This window comes from Tinamus guttatus, unplaced genomic scaffold (genome assembly GCF_059628265.1).
Source record: "Tinamus guttatus ecotype Peru unplaced genomic scaffold, ASM5962826v1 Tinamus_guttatus_pri_ptg000548l, whole genome shotgun sequence".
NCBI lineage: Eukaryota > Metazoa > Chordata > Aves > Tinamiformes > Tinamidae > Tinamus > Tinamus guttatus.
In genome coordinates this window covers 442,459-453,120 of record NW_028289082.1, presented here as the reverse complement: position 1 = coordinate 453,120, position 10,662 = coordinate 442,459, and positions in this window count along the sequence as shown.

Here is a 10,662-nt window from a genome sequence, read left to right as displayed (position 1 = left end):
TCCACTGGTTTGAGTTTCATGTGCAGGAGGTTTAGGGATAAATAAGGAAGTCTTAGTAGATGCAGGTAAATGAGATATGGCTACTCAGAGGCTACTGCAGAGACTTGGAGAACAAGAAATAACGAACTAGAGATCCAGGAGAGCCATTTTATGTAAAATATCAATTTCTGTGGTGTAAATCTGGGCTATATTACTATTAGTGTAGTAATGTCATGCCTTGATAAATGGCATCTGGGAACTTTTAATTTCTTATTACTATTTTTTTTCAAAGAAAAATATAATTCACTTTCAAAATAACTGGAAATTCCTTATGTGAAGTTATGTATATCTATTTTGGTCTTGCATACTTCAGGGGATCATGTGGGTGACATGTTCCGTTTTGAAATATTTTCTTGCCTACATCTTGCTCACTGTGTTTTCTGAGAACAACTCTTCATTACTATTCTGTTAATCTCTCTATAATCCCTGCATGCCCTGATCTTTGCCTCTTTGTGAGGAAGTCCACTGCATTCTGTGTGGAATAGTCTTCTCATGAAAGTAACCCTCAGGTGATTACTCTGTGGTGAAACCCTGTTATTTTAAACATTTGTCAAGCTTTTATCTCTTGGTTTTGTATGTATCTTATACTGTTTGATCTGTTAAAGTATGGATTTCCCAGGTATTTAAGGTTAAAAACCTCAAGGGATGTGGCCCATATTGAAACTTTTTGTACAGTGTTTACATTTCTTAAAAGATTTTTTTTTTAATGGTGCCCACTGTGATAGCTCTCACATTGTTCAAATGTAGTATTTGGCCCAATGGGCCAGCAAAGTTGGTCTCAGTCACACCCTACAAGAAAAGACTGGCTCAGATTTGTCCTCTGCCCTGCCAAAACTGGATTATCTCCCACCAAGCTGTTGTTTGAGGCATCAAATGAAGGCTTTAATATGATCACAAATGTCTTGTCTATTCCAATCTTTTATGATTTACTATCCTTATACACATACTCTCTCTATGTATATTGATGTGTATACACACACACACACACACACACACACACTCTTTAAATATACTGTATATGCATAGAGTTGTTGATGGGACTGACTTCATTTCCTTGATTCAGACGAAGTTCCAGGTCTTCTCCTTTATTCTAGCTCAAAGCTGGGCTTAAGCAAAAATGTTCCTTCTGATACAAACTCTTCTTGGTTGTGGTGTTGCACAAAAGCTTTGAATAGGGTGTTGCAGTGAAGATGAAACACAAATCTATGGCATTTTGAACAAATCTTTTGCCAATAGTCACTGATTCCATTTAGAAGTAGCCATTTAAGGAAGTTCTGTTTTGCAAAGTATGAAATCAAACAACTGCCTTTTACAATATGGTTTGAGGTAAAGATATCATAGGGAAGGAATGTGATGAGATATGGGTACCTCGTCTAGTTCCTGTTTGAAATTCTAGTTTTCAACCTCTGACCAAGGATACATGCATCTTCCCCTTTCCTTTCCAAATATTCCCCACAACCTCTGTGGCTTTGTTAAAAGTATTTTCTGCATTAGACCAATTTGAGGTGATACAAAATGTTTAACTTTTGCTACCACTGTGAAGTTCAATTTTTTGGGAAGAGACTTCTCTCATAACATTTGAGGGCTGTACCTGTTACATTACCTATTCAGTGAAAAAAGATTTTAAGAGTATTTTTTCAACTGTTGTTAGCTGTGGACAATGCCTACTTTAATAAAATCCTATACAGATATGTCCTGGTTTTGTTATCCTTGCTTAAAACAGTTAAGGACAATGATCCAAGGATGCTGCTTAGTGCGGGAGCCTCTTCCTGAGCTCCAGGAGTGAAACATGATGAGAGGCTTAAAGAAAGACTCAGGGATTCCAGAATGTTTGCCTGTGTGTTTAACTTTCTCCTGCTTCTTCCAGTTGGTCTTTCTTGCAAACAGTTGCTCAAAAGTACAGTGTGGTTTACCCTCTAATGTTTAGTGTGCTGCTAAACAGGTGTACAGGCTATGCTTGCAGATGGCAGCCATCCAAAAAGTACTGGGTTTCAACTATATCACCGGTGCCTTCTAGTTTTCCTAATCCTTTCTCATGTAGGGAATGGAAATCCAGTTGCTCTGTCCTCGGCCTTATTTCCATCCCTCTTTTGATCAGCGTGTCCTTGACATTGCAAGAGAGGAGCAATGCTGTTCTAGCAGAATAGCTTCAGAAACCGCATGCCAAGGATTTGGAATTACGGGGCCTTCATTCCTTCTCTTTTGTGTAGATCTGGTTGTGCAACAGCTGAGTAACATTGATCCAAAGTTTGTACATGCACAAGTAAGAATGAGACATGTGTTCTCCAGTGTGTTCGTCCCCAAACTCATCATCACAGACCTACCCTGCCTCATAACTGGGTGATTAAACACTCCCTTCCCATTAAGCCAGGCCTTTCCCTCCTCCTACCCCTCTGCTTTCTAATGATGGGAATTTCTTGGGGCGGAGGAGGCCTTTCATTTAGCCACGATTTAAAGATTAGCGTAACCCCTGTGTTTCTTGCAGAACAGTTGCAGATTTTAGAGCACCCCGTTCTCTCCAGCAGCTTCGTTTTGATAATTGGGTTTGACTCGTGTTGACACATGTCCAATTTGCTTCTGCAGGCACTTCAGGTGCTTGTGCCTCATCCAAAGCTGCTGTAGGCTGCGGAAGCATCTTCATTTCCTTCAAGGTTATTCATCAGGCCCTGAAAAAAGCAACATTTAGCTCCACTTTTCAGCGATTAAGAATATTTGACTTAGTCATATTCATGCAGTGAAAACAGAAGCCTTCTACCTTTTTTGCTCTTTATTTATTTCTTCCTTCTCCTAGTGATTTGCTTGGTATCTCACTTTTTTTTTTTTTTTTTTTTTTTTCCTTTGCTTCACTGGCGTGCCTGTTTAAAGTGGGAATTCAGGGATTTGAAGCAATTCTGACATCAGGGCACTGGGTAAACGTACACTGGAACGCTGTAAACTGAGGAGCTCTGTTCCTGCTTGCGCTGTGGCAGGTTTTGAGGTCAGTACCTGTGGCACTGGTCTGTCTGTGGCAACACACCATTAATACCTAGACTGCTGCCTAGGTAACCACTTTGCGTTTTGGAAGCCTTCTCGCTTCGCTCCTCAGCTTGAGCAGTGTCAGGCTGTGATCCGCTGCCTGCCCCTGGAAGTGGGACCCAGGGACGCGGTGACACGAGAGCTGCTGCTCGTCCCACGGGCGCCGCGTGGGGATCCGCGCGTCTGGGCTGCTTGTGCCTCGCATCCATGAAGCCCCTGGCTTCTATTTTAGATCCGCGCTCGCTGGAGCCGTGAACTCTGCCCTGGGGGCCTCAGACAAGTGCTCACCAGACCAGATGCTCCTCACGTTATCTGGGGCTCTGCCCGTAATCGTACGCGGTTCTAAATTCACCGCGGCTCCCACGAGGAGGCCCGACGGGGGCTGATCCTGCTGCTATTTTTCCTTGCGGGGATTCACGTCCCTTGTCCCTGGACCGCTGCATGCACAAGTGTTACTTGCTCTTCAAGCCAGCCCCAGCTTCTGGGATAAAGGGGGGTGTTTGAAGATCACTGTAACCTCATCCAGCAGCAGGAAGCAGAGTCAACGCTCACAGATGAATTTTCCCCATGGAAATAGGGTCTGCTGAAAATAAACTTCAGCAGCGCGGTCGAGGACCTTAAATTTGAAGCAGGTGTTGAACAGCCAAGTTAGAAATTTACTTCCTGCACCTGAGATTGCACCGAAGAACAAATTGGGAAGGGTCCTGGGAACTGCTGGAGATATTCCCTGCTAAATGGCTCTCTGAGCAAAAGTGCTGCCCCTCTCACAAAAAAAAAAAAAAAAATCCTGAATTCAATGGCATTTCATATGGAAAATGTATAGGTTTCCTATAAATGACATTTTGGAGTGAAGTCAGAAATTTCCCGTATGCATTTTATTAGGACAGGATGTTCAGTTTTACTTTTCCAGAGCTGCCTTTTATCTTGAAATGTGCTTCATCTCGGAGGATTTTCAGACAGTGAGAAATTCCATTCCTTTTCCTGATCTAAAGACATTTTCCTGGCACAGAAATGCCAGTTTTCCCGGGCGTCCGAGTGCTGGGAAGAAAACAGGAGCCCTCACAGAGGTCAGTGCTTGAATGTCTCGTTTCTTTGCATCCCTGGATCTTTAAAGAGGACCTTTTAAAGTCTCACAGCACTGTGACAAGTGGATATAGATAGATGGGAGAGACTGGAAAATGGGCTTGGCGTCACGTGTGGAGATGTGCTGGATGATTCAAAGCCATCTCTGTGCAGCTCTCAGCTCTTCTGGGGGTTTACAACATGGAAAACTGCAGCAGGAGGGGTTATTTCCTAGCGCAGATGTAGCCTTGGATTTCTCATCCATGCTTCTCCAGAGGCCTTGGTGTGGGCTTGTTCCTAGCCCATGCAACGGTTCTGGGTGCTCCTGGATCCTTGACTTGCAATGGCACCAATCTGGCTCTGTCCTTAGGAGCCAAGCAGCTTGGTCCCTCTCAGTTTGGGAGTGAGGAAAATATCCTTGGGGCAGAGAGGGGAGTTTTGGGCAAGGGAAAGAGCAGTGCTTTACCTGAATGCCACCTGTGCACATGCCCTGGTCACCGATCCCATCTGCATCACTGCCCTGCAGGATGCTCAACATGTCCCCAGCTGCCTTGGGCGAGGGCAACCTTTGCTCCTACTCCTGTGGGCCTCATCAGCCCCCTCCTTGGCAAGGAGAACGCGCCGGGACCGACTTCCCAGCAGGATAAACACGTCCTTGGGCATTTCACCTCGCACAGTGGCGTCAACCCATGTGGCCGAATGGGTGGGATGAGGTTTAGACCAATCCTGGGTGGAGGAGGTTCTTGGCAGGGGACATCAGAGTGAAGCTCCATGGTCACTCACAAACCAATAGCTTTTTGGCAAGGAAGGAGCATTGCTGCAAGGATGGTCTCTTCTTGTCCGTCCTGCTCCATGGGCACTCAATCCAATCGGCCTTTTGGTAGCTTTCTCTATTTGTGCTTGATGATCTTGAAGGTCTTTTCCAACCATAATGATTCTACGATAACATGATGGGGGAGACCCATCGTCAGTAGAGCTGTCACAAGGACAAAGCAAAGTCCAGAGTTCATCCCTGAACCATCCCCTTCCCGTTCAGCCAGCACTGGCAAATCTAGTTTAGCACGAGTTTGTGTCTTGAAGCTGATGGATATTGGTATCCACCAAAAGTTCCCATCATTGATACATTATTCAATCGCTCTTCTGTGGGTTGGTGCTCTCATGCCTGGTGGAGGATTAGGCTGAAAGGGCAACCCCTTTCCTTAGTGGAACTCTGAGCGTGCCCCAGCAATCCAATATTTCTGCCTTATCTAATTGAGAGAAGAAACAGCGCACAGAAAAACAGACCAAGACTCTGTGGAACTCATTCCCATATAAAGCCAGGCTGGAATTATCCTGGAAAATGAATATATTGCTCTTGTTCCACTGACTTTTTCAGAAAGGAAACTTTCTATAATTATTCTATAAGATCAGCAATGTTCCTTTTGCAAAAAGACAACCCTTCCCTCTGCCTGTGTCTGGGCCCTCATTCCCACACGAACACACACTTCCCTCCACGCTCTTCCCATCACATTTGCCCTTGAAGAACACAAAGCAAGGCAGGACAATAGATGAAAATGGGCAATTTCCCTTTTTTCCAGCTGCCTCTTTTTTGGGCGCAGCTCCCTGCCCGAGTGCTTGGATTTTTCCACGCTTACGTGTGCGTTTGCAGGTCTGAAGCTCTGCCAAAGCCCAGTGCGTGTCACAGTCGGCCTTGCTGAAGCCCAACGTACTTGGGGAACTGGGAATGACCTCAGTGCACGGTCTGCAGTGTGTCCGTCCACACTTCCCCATGCAGCCCAGCTCCAAACACCCAACGTGAGGTTCAGCCCTGGCTTTGGCAGGGACAGCTCCGTGGCACCACCTCCTCAGCCCGGATCAATGAACGCTGCCTTCTGCGGCACCAGCAGCCCAATTGCAAAACCTCTGCACGACACTCGGCAGAGGACAGAGCCTGCGCAGAGGTTGATCCAGCTGCTTTTTTTTCTCTCTGGCAGGAGAACAGCAACACCTTTGATTTTCCAGACGCCTGGCTCCAGTCCTGCCAGGTGGAAAGGCTGCCCATCCATCCCCCAGGAGCGCCGGGGTCTTATTGAGACGTGTTGCAGAGCGTGTAGCAGATGTCTGGCTCCTGGTGACCCCGGGCTGCCCGGTGGTGTTTGCTCCATTGGCAGCACGTCCAGGGAATCCGCGCCAAGAGCAGATTTTTCCACCTCCAGCCTCTGAACTTTACAACAGCAGCCAGGCCTTTTCCCCAAGGTGATGCTGAGCTTTCAGGAGGGAGCAGAAGGATGTTCTCCCTCCATCCCTAGACATACAGGGATGCAACAGGAGTTAAGGGGCAAGGGAATTTTGGAAAAATCACTCTGGGGTTCCATCTTAGTCCGTAGCTCCTCAACCATCTGTTAGGTCTGTGGGATAAGGGTATGTGCTATAGGAATGCCAGGACCTGGAAGTTGGCTTGTCTGCTTTTCCTCTTCAGTTTTCAGGTCCAGAGATTTATTTAAAAAGGTCATTATTTGGATCTAAAAATATTTGAGACCTTTTATTTATTTATCAAAAATTGCAAGGTTTTAATAAGTACAAATTTTCGAGGGGTTATTTTCTTTATTAAAAATTCTTTCTGGCTGTTTTGCAGATATCACCAAGAGTTTTCTGCTCATTGCTCTGGCCAGTGTTTCTGCCTTCCTCCTTGATGGTTTTTTATTTCTCAGGGATAGTGATTAGGTATTTGCTGAGCTCAGGACATGAACTTCTTGGACACTGGTTTCCAAAGCTCTTTGTATTGCTGCCACCCGCCACGCCACAAAAAAACGAGTCTCTGTCTCTTCCAAGGCACCTTGGTGACTTCTTGTTGAGTGTGTCACAGCTTTATTGATGTTGGGCCAGGACAGGGGTCTCCATCCCTGCTGAGATGGCTGTTGAGGTGGAAAGTTTAATGTAAGACTTGACTTGTCTTCTCCCAAGAAGCCATTGATGAAGTAGCTCTTCCTTTGGCTGGGAGGTGGAAGGGGAAGTGGTAAACGCTGCTGCCCCTATGGGCACTCTTGGCCATGCTCCAACTGTGAGGATTTGGGGAAAGGATGGAGCAAGAGATGCTGTTAGAGCAGAAGTCTTTGCTTGGCAGAGGAGTAAAGGCCTTTCTGGGACTAACTCTTTTCCTTTCCCTGTCCTAGATTTGGAATGCCTTGCTGCAATGCAGTGGATGATGAAGGAAAAAACTTCAAAAATTTGTGGGGAATGAGCTTGGGCACTGCTCTCAGTTATTTTTTAAAGGGCTTTAAATCTGGCCATTGCTCCTTGCTCCTCCCCTTCCCCAAACTCCAGAGCCATTGGGTTTTTGTTTTTCGGTCTAGTTCTAAGGAAATGAAGCATATGGACCCAACCAGCTGCCTGCCTGCCCATCCATGCAACAAATGAATCCAGTGACCAATTTCGGATGGAGAGATTTAAAAAATACCAAGCTTGTAGGAATTTGGGGGCACAGGTGCCTGCACTGAGGGAGATCCTTGTATTAGACACCAGAGAAGCGACTCCTCAGCTGGATCTGCTCTCCACTGCCCCAAAACACGGGCCTTTCTTGCCATCTACTGGTGGGAGCTCTGCAGAGGCAGCCGGAGCGGAGCGGACTGGCAGGAGAAGAGTTTGGGGGAGCTCAGGGCCTTCTGGAGACCTTGTCCTGCTGAGGACACCCCTGCGGACAAGAACCCCAGTGAGGAGGGAAGTGAGCACAACCTTGCAAGCAGCATTATTCTTGCTTTCCAGAAGGCTTTTCCTGCTCCTGTGGTCTACCAATACATCCTTAAACATATTCCTGGCTGCTCCTCACCTCCTTATCCTGGTGGTAGTGTTGCCCCTCAGCTAAACCTACCCTACAACGCAGCCACCTCCCTGCTCTGTCTTGGTTTTGGCTCAGGGATGTTCCCTCCTCCAGCTTGTCCCTTCTGCAACCTCTTCCAGTTTCCTTGAACCTGGAGATCATAAAGGTGAGCCTTGGGCGGCCTGGCCCATGGGGATGGTTGGCTTCTGGTGAGGTCAGGGGGCTGCAAAACAGCAGGGATACTCCACCAGCCCCAGGCAAGACCTCAGGGAAGCTTCAAGAAGCAAGAGGAGCTCTCCTGAATGCAAATTTCTGATGCACTTGAGGGATGTTGGGTGGGAGGGATCAGGCTCTGGTAGCTCTGTGCAATAGAAGTATATTCTATATGCAAGGCTCCACATGCTTATTTTTTTTTCAGACTTTGACAAATACATCACACTCAATTTCTCCTTAAAACATTTCCACCGCGGGTGAACCACCACCAAACGTAGGGGTTTTTTTAGGGCTGTTTGAGCTGCTTGGAAGCTTTGCTGACACCTCTTCGTGTGTTCATGCTGAAAGTCCACCCTGATGCATGTAGAGTGTCTCCAACCCCTTCCCCACCAACATTTGGGAGGATTTGGGGAATAGGAAAAGGTGTCAGGAGAGGGAGCCAGAGCTTCAGCATGCGCAGGGATCAGGGCTCTCTGCTCATCTCTCCAAGCACAGGGTCTCCCGCATCTCCTAGTCCAGCTCCAAATTTAGGAGACTCCCATAGATCACGGAGAGCCAGGTTCAGCCCCGCTATGGTGCACACTGAGACTAGGCAGGAGCCACCACCATTCTGAAGCTGTTCTCTGCTATTTGAGGATGCCACAACATGCCCATCAATTCAGGCGTTCAGAACCCTTTCAGGATGCTTTATTTCTTGAAAGAGATGCCCCAAAAGAGTCTGCATGCAGGACAGTGTCCTGTGAGGCAGTAGTTTTAAGCAGTAGTTTTAAGCCATATGGGACCTTTGCTCTGAATTGTGTTGAGCTCTGTGAGGACTGCATGGGAGTTTTAGGTGGGATTTTTCTTTGCCCCCATTCCTGTGCCAGGAACCTTTTTAGGAACCTAAATTCAGCCAGACTGGTTCTTGGGCCCCACAAATACTTTCTGGGTTGGACTTTATTTCCTAGAACTTTGTCAGGCTGCATGGGGGACAGTCCTGGGGCAGGACTGACCTGTTCTGGTGGGGTGGACTCCATGGACAACCATGTGTCTAGACTTTCCAGAGGGCTGGAAAATGCATGATGCTGGATAACCTGTCCCCAACCCTACAAATAGGTCTTGTCCAAAGCAGAGAAAAGCAGAGCTCTGAGTGTGAGAAGAGGTGATAAACGTGTCTTGCGCATTGCCAAGTGAGAGGTGATGGCAAGTGGGAGTCTGGTGGCTTGAAGCCTCAGGAAAAACAGGATCCTATTGTCTTCATTTGCTGATGATGAAGGAAAAAAAAATGGACAGAGAGTCTGAATTTGTTTTCTGCACTTTGAAGCACATGGGCTCATGCATGTAGGGTAACTTACAGGACTAGGAGATGAGAATATGAACGGGTCTCTGCTGCCCTTCAGTGATTAGCAGCTGCTTGGCTGGAATCGCTCACCATGAAAGTCAGTGGAAATGTGATTGGGCACAGATGGGCAGGAGGGATGTGAGCAAGACCTCTGCTCTTCAAGAGGCAAAGGAAAAAAAGACAGAGCTCTGTGCTGTCAAACCCCAGAGTTCATCTGAACTCAGCTAATTGCAAGGAAAACATCAGGACGTGGCAACAGCCTCCTGGCTTTGGGTGTTGGAAAGAAAGCAGGAGGAAGGATGGAGGTGTGCAGAGTAGCATGCAGAGCAGTCTGGAGTTCTGGCAAAGCAGTTGGAGATACGAGCCCAGGACCTGTGTGCACACAGCAGTGGCCAGTGATTCCTCTAGTCAGTCCTGCTCTTCCTCATCTTCTCACAACCCCAGTCTCGACATATTGAGAGAGCTGGGCCTGTTCAGCCTGGAGAAGGCTGAGAGGGGACCTGAGCAGTGTCTAGAAGTACCTCAAGGGAGGCAGTGAGGAGGATGGTGCTGGCCTCCTTTCAATGGTGGCCACCGACAGAACTAGAGGAAATGGCTGGAAACTGAAACACCAAAAGTTCTCCAGGAACTTAAGGAAAATTTCTTAGCAGTGAGGGTGCCAGAGCACTGGAACAGGCTGCCCAGAGAGGTTGTGGAGTCTCCTTCTCTGGAGATCTTCCAAACCCGCTTGGACGCAGTCCTGTGCCACATGCTCTAGGTGACCCTGCGTATGCAGGGGGTTGGACTAGATGATCTCTAGAGGTCCCTTCCAACCTTCAGAATTCTATGATTCTACGATATCTACCAGGTCCATGGCCTCTGATCGACCTCAGCTTTGACCTGGGCTCAGAATAGCTGCCCTGATAAAATCTGAGGAGAGCTATAGGGGCAGGCACTGCTTCTGATGACAGTGGGACGTCCTGTTTGCTCTGACAGCCCCAGCCTGAGGCTGAGCAGCACCGGGTGCTTCTGCCGTGAGCATCACTGTCCTGCATCTCGTCTCCCGCTCAGATTCAGAGCCTTCTAAATAATTAATGGCCCTAACGCATTAGTCTATAATTAGCTCTCCAGACCTTTTCCCCATAGGCTGGAGCTGGAAACATGTTTCTTTTCTCTCTTTCTGTGGCTTTTTTTTTTTCTTTTTCTGGCTTCAGCTGATCAGGAATGGAGGAGGGGA